Genomic DNA, 20,739 nt, shown 5'->3' with positions numbered 1-20,739 from the left:
GATAATTATACTGCACTATACTAAAGAACTCACACAGTTTTTTATTTTTCTACTTAAGTTCACCAACTGACTTGATAGTCAAAGGTACAACGGGGGAACTAAACCCTGCCCTCTCACGAATTGCTATTTGTGCAGGCTGAAGCTACTAAACTCAAGACCAGATATTCGAAGAAGTGAGCGCCCCTAAATCAATCTCACCCCTATATATTTTACTATTTAATTGCTTAACATTAACAGTTTGTCACCCACCGTTGGGCCTTCTTTCTTCTTCGAGCAAGCATGTCTGGTTCTGAGCATAGGGCTGATCAGTCTCACCCTGTAGAACCACACCAGAGCTACGATACTCAAACTCAGCTTGACAAAATAGCTCAGAAGATCTCTCAGTCCCTCCAACAACAAATCCCTACCTTCACCAGCAAGCTCGCGACCCTGCTACTTCATTAGTCGACTCACCCTGAAGAGCCTCGTCGACGTCTTCTCCCTCATCCCGAAGTCACCGGCGAGAGTTCCGGCCCTGGTCACCATCGAGACTGCATTAGGGGAGAAATCTCTAAGAGTCTCCCCATCACCATGCCTCTCTAGCCCCCTCTACTACCGTAGGGCCTCTGGATAAGACCGGTTGTACAGATTGGTCGCAGAAGCCATCGAGGGGAACACCCCCTTTCTGATGATCTCATGAACGTACCATGTAAAAAGTTCAAGATACCTCACATGGAGAAGTATAAGAGCGAGGGAGACCCCTCAAAGCATGTTCAAAACTACTATGATGTGTTGAGTATGCTCCAAGCATCAGAAGCGGTTATCTACTGATGCTTCCTCATCACTCTTTCGGGGAGTGCCAAGCTCTGGTGGAACGCTCTTAAGAAGAAGTCCATCAGCAGCTTTCAGCAACTCTGTCGAAAGTTCATCCACTACTTCCTGGTCGACACTAAACGGAAGCTGCCCTCTTATGTGTTAATCCAGATGAGGCAAGGGCCCGGAGAGAGCCTTCGAGCCTACTTCAAGAGGTTCTAGGCGAAGAGGCTAGATGTCAACGACCCAGGGAGTGTGGTTGCTATGTCTGCCCTTGTGGCTGGCTTGCAGAGCAACGAGTTGGCCATCTCACTTTCCAAGAAACCGATCGCCAATTATGAGTAGCTGATGGCCAAAACTCATGGGTACATAGGCATGGAGGATGCCCGAGCTTATAAGGTGGCAACTAGGGCCGCATAGACCTCCACAACCATGACTTTAGCACCAGCACTGCCCGCATCCGCAATAGCACTGGTGATAGCGCCAACACTAGAGTTGGCTAGAGGCCCCTCTGCGATGCAGGAGCGGCCGAGATACCCTGAGAGTCGACTCCCGTTCCAATCGGTCCGATAGGAGGGACTGACGGAGGGACCAGGGGCCAAGGCCTGCTCTCACAGTCCTCAACACCTCCCTCATAGAAACTCTCACCATAGTTCAGAAGGAGGGGCACCTCAAAGAGCCTTCTCCCAAGATGAGGTCGGATCCCCGGGGCTGAAACATCAGGTAGTATTGTCGCTACCACAAAGATCACGGCCACCTCACCAATGACTATCATATCCTAAAGAGGGACATCAAGGACCTGATCGAGAGAGGGTACATGAAGAAGTTTGTCTTTCATAGAGACCAAAGAGAAGCTAGCCCAGGCGAGACCGACAAGAGATCCCGCTCGCGGTTGCCTCGTCCTCGATCACACTAGGATAGCCGACCCTCGGAGCCAAGCCATAAGGGGTCATCAACATAATATACTTTCAATAATTTTGTACAAAAATTTCATTCATTATCAATGAAATCCTTTTTGAAACTGACTCTTATTTTGCACTCTCATAGTGCCTAATTTGTGCAGGAATCCTAAGCCATTGGTGCCTTCGCAGGGTAAACCCAAGGCATACTTGCCATTCGGTCGACTTCTGCATTTACGACTTAACCCCAAGTGGGGTGATAAGACCTAGGCGTCCTCATTAAGACTTAGACACCTAACCTCCAGGTTGTTATTTTGTCGAAAAGACCTGGGTACCCTCATTAAGACCTAGACACCCAACCTTCGGTTATCATTTTGCCGAAAAAACCTACGCATCCTCATTAAGATCTAGGCACCTAACCTCCAGATTGTTATTTTGCCAAAAAAACCTAGACGTCCTCATTAAGACCTAGGCACCAAACCTCCGGGCCACTTGCAGGTCTTCTTCGATAGAAAAACCTGGACATCTCGCTAACAAAAGGCCTAAAATGAGCCAGTCATCCTGACCCTCAACACTCGGGGTCATCACAACACGACCGACTCATAATAATCAGTACTTGTTCTCTCAATCAGAACAAAGCTAGAAGCAACCCAAGACAAAAATAACAGAAACAACTACTGGAGTTCAAGACGTGTCTTCTCAACAAAGGACTAGTCCCCTTGAGTCAGCAGTCAAGTTCAAGTCTATGATAGAGCTAATTCATCTAGAAGATATAAATTGAGATTGCACAACACAAGAAAATTAATTCTAGCTTAAAAATCTCTCTTTATTTATTTATAAGGTATCTACAAGGTACATATGTACATATATACAACACAAAAGCGAGAAACATGAAAGCCCTATGAGACTAAGAGAGGTACACTCCTCCTCCTGGAGTCATATGCAAGGAGCCAATGGGAGCAGCTGGCAGAGGAGTCGAGCAGTCTCCTCCTTCGTCTGACTCTCCCTCTTCCTCGCTAAGGTCAGGTCCCCCCTCCAAGTACTTCCACCTCCACCAACTCATTCAGTCACTTGGCTATGATGGGAGGATAGTGGAAGCGATCAGGCGAGTTCCTCATCTCGACTAAAAGCTGCACCGAGAGGTATTCGTACCCAACCTTATAGGCTATTCCTACCTCTGTTTTTCTAGTTAGGCTCTGGTGATACCCCTCTATGATCTCCTGATGGTAAGGCTCAGACTTTAGGTAGGCATTTTGACTTTGGGCCACTGCTAAGGACTCCTGTAGATGGACAACCTCCCCTTGAAGCTTGATGAGTTCTGCATGCTCCTTATCCATCTGACGCTTTGCATGTATCACTGCCTGCTTCTCAGCGTCGACCTGCACCATAGCATGGTCCATCTCCTAGAGTGCCTCATCTAGTCTCTTGGCCTTCTTGTTGCTCTCATCCAGCTCTTGCCTGAGCTTGTCGACCTCGAAAGCTCTTCGGGCTGACAACTCCGCAGCCCGTTCTGAGTCAACCACTTTGCCGGCCCTCAAGGAAGCAACCTCCCCTGTAAGCTTGAGATATAAGGTCTGGATCTGCTCCATCCAGCCGTATATCTCTTGCTCCACCAAAGCGCCTTGAACTAAGTAGTTCCGAAGACTTAGGTGGAGACCGGCATTAGGAACCCCCTGCAAGAACTCCTCATCCCGAGGAAGCGAGAACTACTCGACCAACCTCGACTGAGTCAGGCGAGAACCAAGGACCATCCCCCTAACACCAAGGTGGTGAGCATGCTGGTAGCGGTGCGCTAGGTCAGGCTTCTATCCATATTGAGGGCTAACCCTCGAAGTCCTAATGAGGTACCGCCTCATTCTTTCCCATTCTTCCTCCCCGATCTCAGCAACACAATGAGGATAGTGTAAAACCCTACAAATTTGAATATTATGTAATAAATAATATTTAATATGTTATACTATGCTAAATAGCATATTTTGATATTTGAGTACATTAGGAATTGATTTAAGATCATTTTGGCTATATATTCTCGAATATGAGAATGAATGAGCTTGCACAGACCCTTAGTAGTCTACTAATGTACAGTGTAGTCGACTACTAAGAGCCCGTAATCAATTGGCAGAATCTTATATATTACAATGTAATCGACTACTAAACAGGAGTAGTCGACTATCGGGAATTCCTAGACATGCCAGGTTTCAGTTTTCGGGTCGGATTCGTGTTGGTTTCAAACCCAATTGATCTTCAGTTTTTAAACACGTAAAAACCCTAATTCCCGAGGGAACTCACAAGAGTTTACAGCCACCTCCTCCCCCCTAAACACTAGAGCTAATTTTTGAGTTCCTCGAGGCATTTTGAGATGTGACACCGAGCAAAGGGAGAGACCGAGGGTTGTAGCTGAGGAAAGGAGGTTGCACACATTCAAGAGATCAACACCGTAATTGAGGCAAGATCTCATGCATCCAAACCTTACCCATAGTGTAGATCTTGGGTTTATTAGGTAATATGGATATTTTGATTCTTAGATCTAATTGTTTAACATAATTAAAAGAGGATGTTTGATATAAAACCTTAACCCGATGTTAGATCTATATATTTTGCTTACTGTTTATAATAGAAACGTGATCATGATCATTAAAGGAGTGTAGATCTTCATTTGTATCTTGTCTTCTATGTGTTAATCATGCTCAAAACCCTAACCTTGTGATGTAAAGAGCTTACATGTTAATTAAGTCCGATTAAACCCTAGGTTTTGGGTATTTTGGATCTGTAAATGTGAATAAATGAAATTATATAAGTTTCAAGTTTAATATGCAAGCATGTTCATGCTAGTTTAATTGATAACTAGGGTTATGTAAATTTCTTGATTAATGAGAAGATTAAACCTAATTAGTTGAATTAAGGGTTTAAATAATCATTAAGTTGATTCTTTTGTTTTATTATGACTTTCTTTGTACTGTATTAAAGCATGATAAACACGTGACGATTGCTAAGTGTTGTATGTACACGGGTGTGTGCACATTTTTGCTTAGTAGTCGACTACTAATGTTCAGTTTGTTCTACAGAATATGTTTGATTACAAAGTAGTCGACTAATATACAGTATAGTCGACTACTAATTGTAGGCATTCAAAAATGCCAAACTTTGAACCATGAAGAAAGTGATAAAGAAGACGAACCTCGTCTCAATCCACGATGAGGCTCGTCGATCAAAACCCACTTCATGAACAAGGGGCGCCATGTAGCAAAGCCTAACATCAAAAAGCGAAGCTTGTTAGTGAAAAGTGAGGTTCGCAGTTTATTGTCTGAAAACGAGACTCTACAAAGCTGGTTGTCAGACTCGAAGCTCGTCAATGAAGACGAGGTTCGACAAAAGTATAGTTACAAGACTTATTACGCAGTTGGACTCAGCTATCGAAGATGAAGTTCGTTAGTGAATATGAAGCTCGTCAGACGACGTCAGTGAAGACAGAGTTCCATGTACTGCAAAGTTAGCCTTAGAAGACGAACCTCGCTGCGTATCGAGGCTCGTCCAGTTTGACAAACTCCATTTAAATCAAAGATGAGGCTCGTCATCCACATAAGAATTAGTTGTAACGGCTCTGAAGATTTAGTCATCCATGTGGGCTAATCTTCGGGAGCACATTACCGCGTGCACTGATTTGGAGGAGGCAGTTACAACCCATGATCGTAGCATGTCGGTTATGTGCTTTAACCTTATAAATAGCCATGTATTGCTACAAAAAAGACTTTTTTTTTGGCAATTTTGACTTCGAGAATCATCATAGATCAGAGCTTCTGCGTATAGATTTGGGATTCGAACCTCGGTTCTAGCAGTCTAACGAACATCAGAAGCTTCAGTGATCTTGTTCTGATCGTCAACGGGAAGCAAGCTCGATTCAAGCATCGAGAGAAGCATCCTTTCGCTACCAAGAGCCTATGTTAAACAAGGAGGAGCTGAATTAATCTTCTCTTCATCTGTAATCGAGAGAGAGTATGAGCAATTGTAAGGGTTTTCGTACCAAGTGATCGAACCCAGTTTTCTTAAAACAAGAGAATCAATCAACTTAAAATTTTTGACCCTACAGAGGATGACGACCACAGTGGGAGAATCCATTCTTTCCGACGAAATGGTGGTGGCGCAGTCAGACAAGATTGTAGTGGGAACTGAAGTTGAGACCCTGGTCATCGAGTTTGACCAGACCAAGTACAAGGAGTTTATTTTCTCTGAAGCATCCAGTCCCATGAAGGTACATAAGTGCCATCGAGTCTCATATGAGACTTCAGCCCAAGTAACTTCTGATGATTCAATTCGAGTTAACCTTGAGGAAAAGTCTATGCCCCTCAAAGAGGAGGCTCCAACAACTAGCCGTTAGGCTAAGAAATAGGTTGTCAAGCAACCTAGCCGAACTTCGGCTTCTACTAGCCAAACTATGGCTTTTGATAACGAACCTTGACTAGCTTTGGCTGAGACAAAAGTTCCTGTTGGTCCACTGTCGAGATGCGCTCGACAACATCAGCGCCAGAACCAAGCTCTCCGTAGGGCTCGAGCTTTGGTCTTGCTAGACGGTTCTCACTATCGACCGGGAGCTGACTAGCCTAAGATCAACAAGTTTGACGAAGGTCAAGTGACCGAGGAACGTTAAAATAACGGACCTCATCCTCATACCTGAGTAGGCTCAGAACACGAACCTCATCCTCAAAAAGAGGTTCAGCAAACTCAACAAGTGGTTCATACCGAGATTCGTCAAGAAAACGAACCTCAAATTAAGAACCAATCAAGAAGGCAGGCTCGCCAAGTCCATCCTATCAACGAACCTCGTCACATGAATGATGAAGTTTGTCAGCCTACCCAAGTTCGTCAACCTCTATCATTCAGAGGGTCTCACTCGGGTAAGGCTAAGATGACAGAGTCAGCTGGGGGTTGTCCTGTTGGTGACCTTCGGGATTATCTCACACGCAAGCATAATATAAATCAGATGCAATCTTATTGCTACTATGAGGAGCTTATTTCTATAGTACTTTCTTAATGCCCATGTGGAGAGTCAGTACATAAATCTTTAGTATTCGAATGGTTGACTGAGCCGTCGACAATCTCATCATCAAGAAGAAGGCGCTTTCGTCCGAAGAAACAAACACCCAAAAATCATCACCTTGAAGTGATGATTAACATGGTCAGTAAGGCAAGAGCAAAGCCTTAGCTGATTCTTCTGAATCTTCTAATCCTGAATACTCTCCAGAGTTAGGTGAAATACTTGTCGAAGGACAAGGGGTGTATCAACACACTCGTACTCATACTAGTGTGGTGACCCTATTTGATTACCGACGATTAGCGGGCATTATTAATGAGGCTGAGGAAGAGCCTGAGAACTCAGCTATTGCAACCTCCCAGCCTTCTAACACCGATCAAAGTGAACAAGCAAGTGCTCACATGGCTGGAAGTGAAGAAGACATGACGAGGCAGATGGAAGAGTAATAATCAACCATTCGTCAACAACAAAAGTCTATCAGACGCTTGGAAGCAATGATAGAGAAACTCCTCGGGAGAAAAAAAAGAAAAAGAAAGTCTATCCCCAAGCCTCGGGATCAAGGTTTAGGCGACCTTCACACGCTGATGAAGAGAACAACCGTCAGCATCAAGATGACAATGACGAAGACAACAAAGAGGAAAATTTCATGAGGGTTCATTCCGAATTGTCTGAAGCTGAGTCCAATCCTCGTACGAAAGACGGGACCAAAAATTAGAGGATTTCCAGAAGCAACTTGATGCATTGAAGCTCCAAGGAAACTTCAAAGACCTGGGGGGTAGCCTGGCTTTATCCAGCCGAGTGGGACACCGTCCCATATCCCCCAAAGTTTAAACCACTCAATCTAGTGCGATTTGATGGTAATGGTTCTCCTACCCAACACATCTATTATTTCCAGGCACAAGCTGTACACATAGTGGGTAGTGACTCCATTATGACTTGACTATTCATCAGTACCCTAAAAGGGGTAGCTTTTGAATGGTTTCGCAAACTCGAGCCCGGATCAATCAAAAGTTGGAGGGATTTGGAGAAGCTTTTCCTAGCTCGATTCTACGATGATGACACTGTAGTGTCCATAGCCACGCTATTGGCCGAGAAATAGAAAAAGACAGAGTCTGTTAGTGACTTTGTCAAGAGATTCAGAAATCGATCATTGCATTCGCGTGATCAGGTTTTCGAAGCTACTCTTTTGGAGATGTGCTGCAATAATTTTTCTATCAATATCTTGTCTAAGATGGACGTTGTTGAAGCCCGTTCATGAAAAGATTTAGTTTGGTAAGGAGAGCAGGTAGGGAATATGCTCAAGAGGATGAATGCTGAAGAAGCTCAGGATTCCCAACCTAAGAAGGGAGGGGGTAAAGGTAACTATAACTCCTAGAAGCAATCAAAAGGGAAGGATACTCTAGCTATTGAGACAGCCTCATCCCTTAAATCTTCTGCAAAATAGAAAGGAAATACTTCTGACAATCGTTTTTAGAAAAAGTACGATTTCAAAGATGAACATGTGGTTTCCATCCTCACATCTTTAATCAAAATGAAGAAGATCAAATTTCCGGAGGTGAAACGGAGCGAAGAAGTGTCAAGGATTGATGATCCTAACTATTGCATGTACCATAGGATGGTGCATCATCCAACCAAGACATGTTACATCCTGAAGGATAAAATCCAGGCTTTGTTAGATGCAGGTGTGATGACCCTTCAATCCAAGCAAAAGAAGGTATCTGCAAATATGGTCGCGCTACAGTTTGGAGATTTTGCCCAGGTGCAAGTCCAAGATAGCGTGAAACCAATTTCCCAAGCAGAGACGAGGGTCGTAAACCTTGACCCTCATCAGAAGAAAAAGAAGGGAATAGTCCCCTACACCACCTCTAAAGGTGAAGTCATGTGGGTTCATCCTAACTTACTAGTGGACGAGCAATAGACATCGGTGAACTCGAAGAAGCCTAAAGTCAAACAAAGATCTTGCAACACTGTTTCAGCCATCCCAGATGAGGGAGTTGAAACTACGTTGCTTAGCAGTTCTGAAGAGGAGCAGCCAGTATTCACCACACAACCTGTATATATATCAGGAACATGCGGAGGAAAGGAGTATTTGAAGAAATACCCTAAAATAACAGTTGCACCACCCAAACCAGGGAAAGAAGTGGCGGGGCAAACACAAACGATTCTCAGTGATGCCAAAGTGAAGGAACTTCGTTATAGCAAAGAACTCAGGAAGGATGCACCAGACAGCTCGAAAGATCCTTTTCGGTTTGATGTACTGGCTCAGCTAGCCAACATCCCAGCAATGATTACATTGTTTGAGCTTCTGCGTTTATCCCGATCAATAAGGGAAGCTCTTCATGAAGCATTGGCGGATAACGAGACTTTCTCACCCACTTTCCACCAAACCCAGCCGAAGCAACGCTGGAAGAAGCTTGTTCTCAGTGTTATCAAGTCTTTCAAGAAAGAATGTCGTGCATCACCTTTTCTCAAGAAGATATGCACGTGAGAAACCCAAAACACAATAGACCATTGTACTTCACAGGGTATATGGTTCTATTCGGGTAGACAGAATTCAGGTTGATTCTGGTTCTTCTTTGAGCATCATACCATTGAGGCTCATTCACCACCTCAGAGTTTCGCTGCATCGTTTATCAATGACGGGGACCACTATTTATGGCTTTAATGCCTCTAACACTCGTCCCATTAGCAAAATCAAACTCAAATGCCAAATAGGTGACTTAAAGATAGATGTCATCTGCTACGTCATCGATGCAGAGACATCTTACAATTTGTTATTGGGTCGACCATGGATCTATAATAATCTGATTGTTCCATTGACTCTATATCAATGCATGAAATATGTAGATGAGAGTGGTAAAGTCAAAATAGTGGTCACAGAAAAGCAACTATTCAAAAGAGTAGAGAATTATTTCACAGATTCCATCCACTACCTTGATGGTGAGCCATTTGAAGTACTACTGGTTGAAGAACTAGATAGTGGTAATAAAGCCGATACCGAGTCTAAGTATGATCAGGGTCTTATTTTTTTAATAATCTAGAACCCGTCATAATTGGTCTTAAAAATCTGGATGTAAATGATCTTGTCTACAAGGACAATAAAGTTATCTTTAATAATGATGATGATTTAGCTTACTTATCATGTGTTGAATTTAATTCTGACATGCCAGATACAAGCGCCAACATATTGGCAGATCCTCTACCACAGTTATATGTTGAAACAAATTTATATATGCCGATTCAATCATCTTTTGTGACAAATCGACAGCGAATCGAATCTTTGCAAACAATCTTTGTAGTGCCGGCCACGGTTAATGGCCAAAAATACATCATCTTTAGGAAGAGTGATGGCCCATTGCAAACGCTTTTGGAAGAATCCGAGGAGGAGGAGAAAGATCCTCAATTCTCGTATTTCACACCAACATCCCGAAAGCTTATGAAGAAAATTAGATATAACTTCATCCATAAAGAAGGCTTAAATTTTAGTAAAGGGATCCGGAGGCCAATTCGGTCCGCTTATGTCCCGGACGGAAAGTCGGAGGATTACTATCATAAAACTCGTAGAGGGTTAGGTTATGAATCCCCGCCGTTCACGTTGTGTTTTGGAGCAATGGAGAGTCGGATGATGATCCTTGTAGCTCATCTTCTGGATCTATTTACTGGGAGTCTGACACCAGTACATGAGCTGTGTTCAAGGCACTCATAACCAACATGACCTCGACATATCCGGTAGAGAATAAAAAAGATGACCATTTACCTCTGCTTGATGATCTGCTAAGCCGGCAGCTTGGTATATAGTGGGAACACCACTTCAAACAATGCGAACCCCCTACAGATGACAAAATGATCCAAGTGAACATGGGAGACGAGGATAACCCAAAACCCATATTCATAAGTGACAGCTTGTCGCCTGAAGAAAAAGAAGACCTCATTACTCTAGTGCAAGAGTATATTGATGTCTTTGCTTGGAACTATAAAGACATGTCTGGTCTCGATCCTCAAGTGACTATGCATTGCTTAAATATCAAACCAGACATCAAGCCTGTTAAACAATAGCAAAGGCGATTTCGGCCCTAAATTATAGAGGCAATTGAAGCTGAAGTTAAGAAGCTCATTGAGTTAAGATTTATCTGCGAGGAACAACACCTTGACTGGGTAGCCAACATTATCCCTATTCTGAACAAGAACGGTAAGATTCGAGCGTGTATTGACTTCCGAGACTTGATCTCGGCTTGTCCTAAAGACGATTTTCCTTTACCCATCACGAACATCATTATTGACAATATGTGCGGGTTTGAAAGGATGTCTTTTATGGATGGATTCTCAGGGTATAATCAAATCAAGATGTATCCTGATGATGAAAAACACACATCCTTTCGAACACCTTTAGGGATATACTGTTATACAGTAATGCCCTTTGGATTGAAGAATGCTGGTGCTACATATCAACGTGTCATGACCTCTATTTTTCAAAAACATCTATGGCAGATTGTAGAATGTTATGTGGATGACCTGGTTGTTAAAATTCATGACAAGGAAAACCATTTATATGACTTGAAAACAATGTTCGACCTCATGCGGGTACATCAACTGAAGATGAACCCAACCAAGTTATTTTTAGGAATGACTAGTAGTAAATTTCTTGGGTTCGTGGTCACAGCTAACAAAATTCTCCTTGACCCAGACAAAGTCAAAGCCATCTGAGAGCTGCTACCTCCTAGAAATCTCAAGGAGCTTCGGGGTTTACAAGGACGATTGACATACATCCGCAGGTTCATTTCCAACCTATAAAGCAAATGACAACCATTCTCAAAATTAATGAAGAAAGGGGTATCCTTTATATGGGATGAAGCTAGTTAGAAAGCATTCGAAGAGATTAAGCAATATCTCTCCAATCTGCCTGTGTTGATCGCGCCAAAGTCAGGTAAACCCTTCTTGATATACATCCGGGCTACAGATCATGCCTTGGTAGGACTCTTAGCGCAATATGATGAAAATGGCCATGAACAAGCCATCTACTATCTTAGTAGGACTTTATCGAATGCTGAACCTCATTATCCTCCTATTGAGAAAGAATGCTTGGCTTTGGTTTTCACAGTCCAAAAGATGTGATATTATTTGGCTGGACAAACCATACATGTCATTTCCCAGATCAATCCTATTTGGGTATTTATGACACAACCCAGTGCATTGAATTGACGACTCGCTAGATGGGCATTATTACTCTCCCAATATGATATTCACTTTAAACCTCAAAAGGCAGTGAAATGTTAATCTATTTGTGATCTTATGGCCAACCATCCATTGAAAGGGAAGGTCGAATTATACCAAGACATGCTCGGATGAGACATATGAAGCTAATGTTGTTTCTAAAGAGGAGGTATGACAATTATACTTTGATGACGTAGCGAGAGCAAGCCCTACTAGTCAAGTTATTGCCGGAGTGGGGGTAGTCTTTATTTCCCCATAAATTCATGTGTTACCATGAGCTTTTTCTTTAACAGAGATGTGTTCTAATAATATAGTCGAATACAATGCTTTGTTGGTCGGCCTTGATATAGCCAAACAGCTGGGGTGAAGTACCTAGAAGCATATGGCGATTCACATCTCATTGTTAATCAGATGAAGGGTGAATATGAAGTTAGGAATGAGGATCTCATTCCCTATCATACCGCAGCCATTGCATTGGCTGATTCCTTTGAATGCTTCTATATTGACTATGTACCCCGTCTCAAGAATACCTACGTTGATATTAGCGTCACTTGCGACCACATTGGCTCTACTTGAAGGAGCTACCTGGCAAATCACAGTAACAAGCAGATAATTATTCAAGTCGAAGTATGCATTGTAGATCAACGCAGTTGAAGATGAGCCCACAATGCTCGAACCTAAAGATTGGTGATTTTTGATCATTGATTATGTCTTATACGGCTTATTGCCCAAAGACATCAAAGAAAGAGAATCTATTCATAGACGAGCACATAGATTCTACTATGATTTCCAATCCTAGACTTTGTACCGAATGTCGTATGACGGACTATTGCTTCGTTGTTTGTCAAGTAGAGAAGCAAAAGAAGTTATGAAGGAAGTTCATGATGGCATCTGTGGAGCTCATCAGCCCGGCCCTAAATTGTGGGACCGACTACGCAGATTGGGTTATTATTGACCTAACATGGTACAAGACGTTATTGCTTATGTCAAACGATGCCACGTCTGCCAAATACATGCTAATTACATGCATCAGCCACCCGAGCATCTTTACCTGTCAGCCACTTCATGGCCATTTGAGACGTGGGGTATGAACATTGTTGGCCCAATAACTCTATCCTCTTCCAAGGGACATCACTTTATTTTGCCGATAACTGATTATTTCTCTAATGGGCTGAAGCAATCCCGTTGAGAGAAGTAAAGGCGAGTGATGTTGTTAATTTCTTAAAACACTACATCGTATACATATATGGTGTCCCGGGATGTATCATCAATGACAATAGGCCCCAGTTCGTTAGCCAAGCCTTCACTCGATTCTGTGATAAATTCATGATCAGAAATTTGGCCTCAACACTTATAACCCTGCTGCTAACGGGAAAGCTGAAGGTTTTAACAAGACCATCGTCAGAATTCTCACTAAAGTGGTCTCGATGAACAAAAGAGACTGGAATGAGAAGTTAGGTCAAAGCTTGTGGGCTTATCGCACAACCGTTTGTACGCCGACAGGTACGACACTATACTCTTTGGTATATGGATGTAAAGCTGTATTACCATTGAAAATCCAAATTCCGTCTCTGTAGATAGCACTTGTAACTGGCATGAAAACGGAAGAAAATCATCACCGACGTCTCGAAGAACTTGAGTTGCTAGATGAAAAGCGACTATAAGCTCAACAACACATCAAATTTTATCAAGCTTAGATTTCTAGAACATTTGATAAAAAGGTTAGATATCGCACATTCAAGGAATGTGACTTGGTTCTCCCCGTCTGACGTCCAATGATTCTGAACTCCAAAAAGAAAGGAAAGTTTAAACCAAAATAGGAGGGACCATTTGTGGCAGAAATTATCTACTCAAACGGAGCATATCGTCTCGTCACTCAAGATGGCGACAAACTCATAATGCCTATCAATGGTAAATTTCTGAAGAAATATTACCCATAGGCCCCTTGGTCAAATACATCTCATGGCAAGGGAAGAAGCAAATAGAGGTAATGATTTTCTTACTTCATCCCCTCCAAATTTCCCTTGCTAACCCTCTTCAATAGGATAGTGGGACCATAAAACTATCATATTAATGATTATCTCTGATAGTCAATGTTTAACTTCTGTTCATAAATATCTTTCCAATAGTAACTTACTATATGATGTATTACCATGTTTGATCTTCCTAACGTCGTCATTATCCTAAATGACGTTCGTTTTCCAAACATAGGCCTACCATGTGATGTGCCTTTGTTTCTATTATTATCGTCATACTCCTAAGTCACTGAACGACATGATCTTCCTAACGTCGTCATTAACCCAAATGACGTTTGTTTTCTAACATTAGCCTACCAAGTGATGTGCCTTTGCTTTCATCATCGTTGTCATACTTTTAAATTACTGAACGACATGACTTTCTAACATCGTCATTAACCCAAATAACATTCGTTTTCCAACATTAGCCTACCAAGTGATGTACCTTTGTTTCCATCATTGTCGTCATACTCCTAAGTCATCGAACGATATGATTTTCCTAACATCATCATTAACCCAAATGACATTCGTTTTCCAACTTGACCTACTAAGTGAGGTGCCTTTGTCTTTATTAAATGACTTAATCATCCCAACGTCATCATTTTCATAAATGACATTCGTTTTCCTAATGAACTTGTTATGTGTTGAGCTTCGTTCTTAACACTTAATCATAACTTAAACTTTGTTATCATACATCTGATGTAAAGTCTAAAAAGGGCTAAGGATAGAAGAGAAATCTTAGCACTTAAGTCTAAGAGAAACTCTTTGACAACTCATCATACTGAGGGGAAAAGTATGGCTAGTCCAACTCAAACGATAGTTAATAAAGACAACTCAAGTCCGTTGATAGTTGAAGATTTACTAAAAATCCTAAGTTGAAAATTTTCAATTGCACAAAAGAATGGAACAATATATGGATAAAACATTCAATTTTATTCATATAATAGCTAAAATTACAAATACAGAAAGGCGAACTACACTATGAGGTTCGGTTACAAGTTCTTTCAATGACCTTCGAAGTACACTACGAGGTTCGGCTGCAAGTTCTTTCAACGATCTCCGAACTACATTGTGAGGTTCGATTATAAGTTCTTTCAACGACCTTAGACAAGGCCTTCTTATGTAACTTATTAAGTCTTTTACAATAGTGTTGAACTTCGGTTCTTGTTGTTGAAGTTCCATCTTTTGTTCCTTGGCATAAAGTCTTCCCTATGCCTAACTTTTAACTTTGGTGCTTGTAACACACGCCTATCTACTTGGGTAAGCTGAGTGCTAATAGAAACACCACAACCTCTGAGCATAGGATCAACACTTTCCCCATCTCCGTAGAATATGGATGAGTTACAGAGTGAGGAAACAACTCTAACATTATTGCTGACTCTTATAAAAAGAAGCACTTTACTAAATCCGCCAAGATGCCACATAGACCAAAGTCCAGATGAAGGATTGCATGCTTGGGCGTGCATGGCATGTCAAAAAAATAAACATGCTTGAACTTGGGATATCTCTTCAGGGTTACATTCAAAAGTCCAACAAGTTGTTGAAGTATATACTGACTTCTGTTCTAAAAGATTAAGAAATCCCCAAACGAGCAAGCCACTACAAAGATCAATCGGTCAAAATTGCATAAAATGAGAACTTGAGGTCTGTTAAATAACTGAACCTCATCAAACTTTCAAACAGCAAGAGCAACCATCAGATCAAGGACCAAAAATATTACCTGAAGTAGTGACATCATAAGTTTTGTCTTCCTCACTGACGACGACCATCAAAGACAAGAAAGCTTGAAACATTGCAGGAGAAAAAGATGGGAACATTAAAAGACAGAGACTCCTCTGAGTCAATTTGAAACAAGGGTCAAAGAAGAAGAAGATGGATCTTCTTGAAAAGCGATTTCCTATTTATAGGCAAAGAAGTCAACCAAGCGTCCAAGATCCGTTACACGAATCCCTGAGCACCAAATTGCCAAAGGGTGTTGGAAATGAAGCAACATAATTAATTGCGTTCGTAATTAATACCGACGAAAACATGGCTCGAAGCGACGCATTAAGTACCAAATACTTAATGCTGACAAAACGAAGCGATGGTTCCATGTTGATCAATAGTTTGATGTCTATTAAAATTAGATTAATGTCATTCAACGAGATTACTTTCGTCCCAAAGTCAAAAGTGACGAAGGTCGCTATTTCAATTAAACTCGAATGTCGAGACTTAGTCAAAATTAGTTTGAACATCGTCTTTAAAGCTTATTATGACAAAGATCATTTACCTAATTGAGATCAAACTTAGAGCCTCAATTAAAGCTAACTTGAACCTTGTCTTCGAAGCTCAATGCGACGAAGGTCACTCCTCTAATTAAGCTCAAATATTATGACTCAATTGAGATTAATTCGAACCTCGTCTGATATAACGAAGGTCACTTATCTAGTTGAGTTCAAATTCTGAGACTCAATTGAAAGGAGTTCGAACCTCGCTTCATAACTTCAGACTAACGAAGTTCATAAGGTCGAACCTCAATTGAAAATGTAAGATTTGAAATGCAAGATGAAGTTTGCATTCAACCTCGTATCAAAGTGATAAGATTTGTACTTCAAGTCTTAAATCTTAAGGCAATGAAGTTTATGAACTTCAATATCAGACTAATGCAGAAGAGTCATGCGTTTTGAGACGTAAAGTGGAGCTAGTGGATAAAGAAAGCAAAAGTTCTACTATTATTATTAAAAAAACTACAAAAATCTGGAGGCTAAATAAACCCAGTGGTTCGGCGAATCTCTACAGCGAGCTTGGCTAAAGATTCCTGATGTTCTGCCTCAACTTCAGCCAAAGCATGTCGGCGTAGCTCCGCATTAGAATACACACTCACATCATTAACAACCTTTTCTACTTGTTCCATTTTATCAAGTTCTACTTGGAGCAAGGATTGATGTTGCGTCTGTTTAGTCATCAATGTCTGCATCATATCCACCATGCCCGTCAACTCTACCTCAGCTTCTACCAACTTAGTCTGAAGAGCTGCAAGTTGAGCTTTAAAGTGCTCAACCTGACGTTGTTTTTGAAGTTCAACGTCTGTGACCTTTTTACCCTCACGGGATAAATTCTCTTTGATCTCTCTAAGCTCCTTAACCTATTGCTTGGTCTCAAACAACTGACAGTAAAGTTTGAATAAAGAGTCATCCCTTTGTCGTATAGTTCTAATAGCTCGTTCTTTAGACAGAGGGTAAAGAGATTGAGATCGATGATTTTGTCATTGCCTGAAAAGGTCCTCAACATTAGTCAGATACAACTAGTAGGATAGCACTGCAAAGTCAGAGGTCATACTTTGCATTAAGTTGAGGAAAGGCACCAGCACCTCTTTAACTTCTGCAAAGTCCCCTCCACGATCCAAGACTTGAGCAGGAGATTCCCTCAAAATGCTGAGGAAGTTTTACAATATTTTGGATACGGCAAAATATCTCACTAAGACGATAAGAGAAGAATGTGTGCTACCAGAGGACATCATTTCAAGATGAGCTACAGAAGAAGCCGTAGTTTCTGTGAAAACTGTTGGCGCAGTGCACACAGCAGGGGTAGCAATAGTCGTAGAAGCAATCGCAGTAGTGACAGGAGCAGTAGCGGTTATAGTACTTGATGCGATGTGAACTTTAGTTACGACAATAGAACTGGTAGACACAACACTTGTGCTCATAGTAACTTTGGCTTCAGATATAGTAGTCAAAGCAAGTTCTATTGTGGGCGGGGCGGGGGGGGGGGGGGGTTATTCATTGGTGTAAATATTGAGATAATGGGATAATTTTTGGAACACCACTTTTTGGTGTTATTCATTGGTGTAATTGGCACTGGAGTCAACTTTATGGTGTTATTGGTTTGTTTGGGTTATTGTGGGACAAATACACCACTTCCCCAAAAATTACCCCTACTATATAAACGCAGCTCAGATCCCCTCCTCAAAATTACCCAATTTTTTCCGCTGGAACAAGATGGAACAAGATTGGGGTAATTTCTCGAGGACCTCCTCCTCGATCTCCTTTGCCGCGACACCTCCCTCTTCCTCGAGCGATATGGGTCCCACCTAACGGCCGACGAGCTTTTCCCCTTCGAAGCCCTAACCTCCCTCTTCCTCGAGCGATATGGGTCCCACCTAACGGCCGACGAGCTTTTCCCCTTCGAAGCCCTAACTACTGACTACTCCGTCAAATTCCACCTCTCACGACTTCAATCCCTCCTGAATCCGACCCTAGAAGACAGTGATGTCGAGGCCCAGGGAGCGGTGGTCGGATACTTTGTTGAGACGGTGTGAGGAGGAGGAGATTACGGAGAAGATACGAGGGGAGCAGAGGAGGAGAGGGGTTGATCGGAGGGAGTGGGTCGGGGGTGGCGATGAGATACCCCCAAAGTTCAGTTTTGCTAATTTGATACCACAACGTGCTACAATTTCTACAAAATTTCTTAAAATTTCAGATTTTGGAGATTTGGGGAAACGAAGTTAGGGCTTGAGTTCCAAATTGACAATTGAAAAAGGCTGAAGCTTTGGGGTATTAGTATGCAAATAGGGCTTTTTCTATTGCTGTTGATATATGTAGTTTGCTCATTGCTAATCATTTCAAACATTCATCAAATATGTTGATTAAAGCTTGTTCTTCGGTCATAAAAATTTCACTGTTTGCGTTATGCAGTCATAATTACACTATGGGTGTTGTATTAATGGTGTTTTATTTGTAATAATTGAGATTTTATCATAATAATTGTGTCACTCAATTTATCCCATTACCCCATTTTACCCCACTTTATCCCACTTAAATTATCCCAATGGGTAAAATTACTCTATTGGGACAATTAACCCAATTTGTCCCAAATTACACCAATGAATAACCCCCCTTAGCTACATCAGGATCAACAGTCGGATTATCAGCCATGCCCATTTGCACAACTGATCTGGGAGACATCCCGCTTTTAGTAGAGTCACTAGGAGCTAGTTCTGCCTTAATACCCACATTAATAGGGGAAGCGGCATTTGTGGAAATAACTAAATACAATGAGCAAAGTTGTTAATACCTTAAAATCCAGAAAGGTAAATGGATGTAAGTTTATCTTACCAGGATCAACGGGAGCGTCTTCAACGTTGGTGCTTGACACCGGACACAATTCGATATGAAGTCGGGCTAAAGGAGCTTCATCCTTAGATTCTGATTCTGTTTCAACTTTGATTGACTCTGTCGAAGGGGTCTCGGTCAGAGAAATGTTTCACTTTTGTTTCTTAGCGAGGTGTTTAGACTTGCACATTAATCCGAGCTCTTTAGACTTTTCCCCCACTTATCTCGGGGCCTCAACTTATGCAGTTCATTCTGTATAAGAAGTATCAGAGGAAAGTAAATCAAAATTAAGATAAGTCAAAGCTGGCATACCAGTGATCCCTGTGTCGGGACGTGGTTCTTCAAGAGCCTGGGATTGCTGATGAGAGCCTTCTGCAGTGGACTCAATAGGCGGAGGAAAATTCTCAGAAGCATCATGTTGAGGAGGCTCATGAGGTTCATCAGTGGGAGCAAAATCCTCAAATCCGTAAAAATTTGCTCCATCTCTAAGAGCATCTCCCATATCGGAAGCAGCAGGCATATGGCTCCTGTACTCATCAATGTGAGGAGATCTATGAAGCATATCCTCCTTCAAAGCCGTGTCTATCTCTTTCTGAGTTTCATGAGGATTGGAAAGGCGAGATTCTTCCACCTTAGCATTTTCCTCAACATACAAGAACTCTTTGAGTTTCGGTATACGACTTTGTTTAGAAGCATTCCCGGATCTGTACCGACGGTGAATGAGTAGTAGTCCCGAAGAGTTGACGTTGAAGTTTGGAATCGCTACATTCGCCAAGCAATGCCACTTGCAATAAGCAAGTGTTGTCCGAGGCTGAGGATTCTATTGCGGGAGTGAGAAACAAGCACACGTACTTCCGATAATAGTCCAATACTAAGCTCTAGCTCTGATAGTCAGGCTACAACCCTCAGATTTTAGTTGAGTGTTGGGGTTGCCGATGTACAACTGAGCGTAGCCAAATTAGCGAGCAAAGCGGCAAGGCAAGTAGGGCTCTAACACACACACCGGGCCAACATGAAAAATATAATACCTAGGACGAATGTTCATGAGCCATGTAAAGCAACCGAGTGATAAGGTAGTGTAGCCCTGACAGACGGCCTATCCATAGCTGGTCCTGGGAAAATGAGGAAAACACCGGTTGAATTTCCATTTCTTATGGTCTTGGAGAATGCATCTCACCAAGGCCATATAGTGTTTCTCCCAATCTGAGTTCTCTAATCTCTGAATAAAAGGAGTAACTTGGCCCTCTATATGAGCAGAAGGCATGCTCATAAGGGATGGGCAGCATGACGACCCACGCCATGAAATAAGTGTAGGGTAACCCTACATTTGGATTCTCATTGCCACGACAAAATTGATATACATAAACTCTGCAATCCATAATGAATGCGAGCAATCATGGTAGGAAGGAGGGCATAGGAACGGTCATACGTCAAACATACGGCTGGGAAAACTACTTCCATTGACAACATGTGAAAGTTTCCATAAGCAACAACAACTTGTTGAAGCCATAACATGAGATATCCCGCCAGCAAAGCCTTGAAAGAAATTGGCTCTCCATATTGAAAAAAATAACTCTCAAATGTGGTACCTACAGGGTAACTTTGTTCATCCAATTCTAGTACGTGATGCAAGGGTGGATAGGCGAGTAGCCGTCAAGATAATTCACCTGCCTTACAAGGACTCAATGGCACTACTGGATCCT

The sequence above is a fragment of the Asparagus officinalis genome, chromosome 7, assembly GCF_001876935.1.
Source record: "Asparagus officinalis chromosome 7, Aspof.V1, whole genome shotgun sequence".
Taxonomy (NCBI): Eukaryota; Viridiplantae; Streptophyta; class Magnoliopsida; order Asparagales; family Asparagaceae; genus Asparagus; species Asparagus officinalis.
This window is presented reverse-complemented; position numbering follows the sequence as displayed.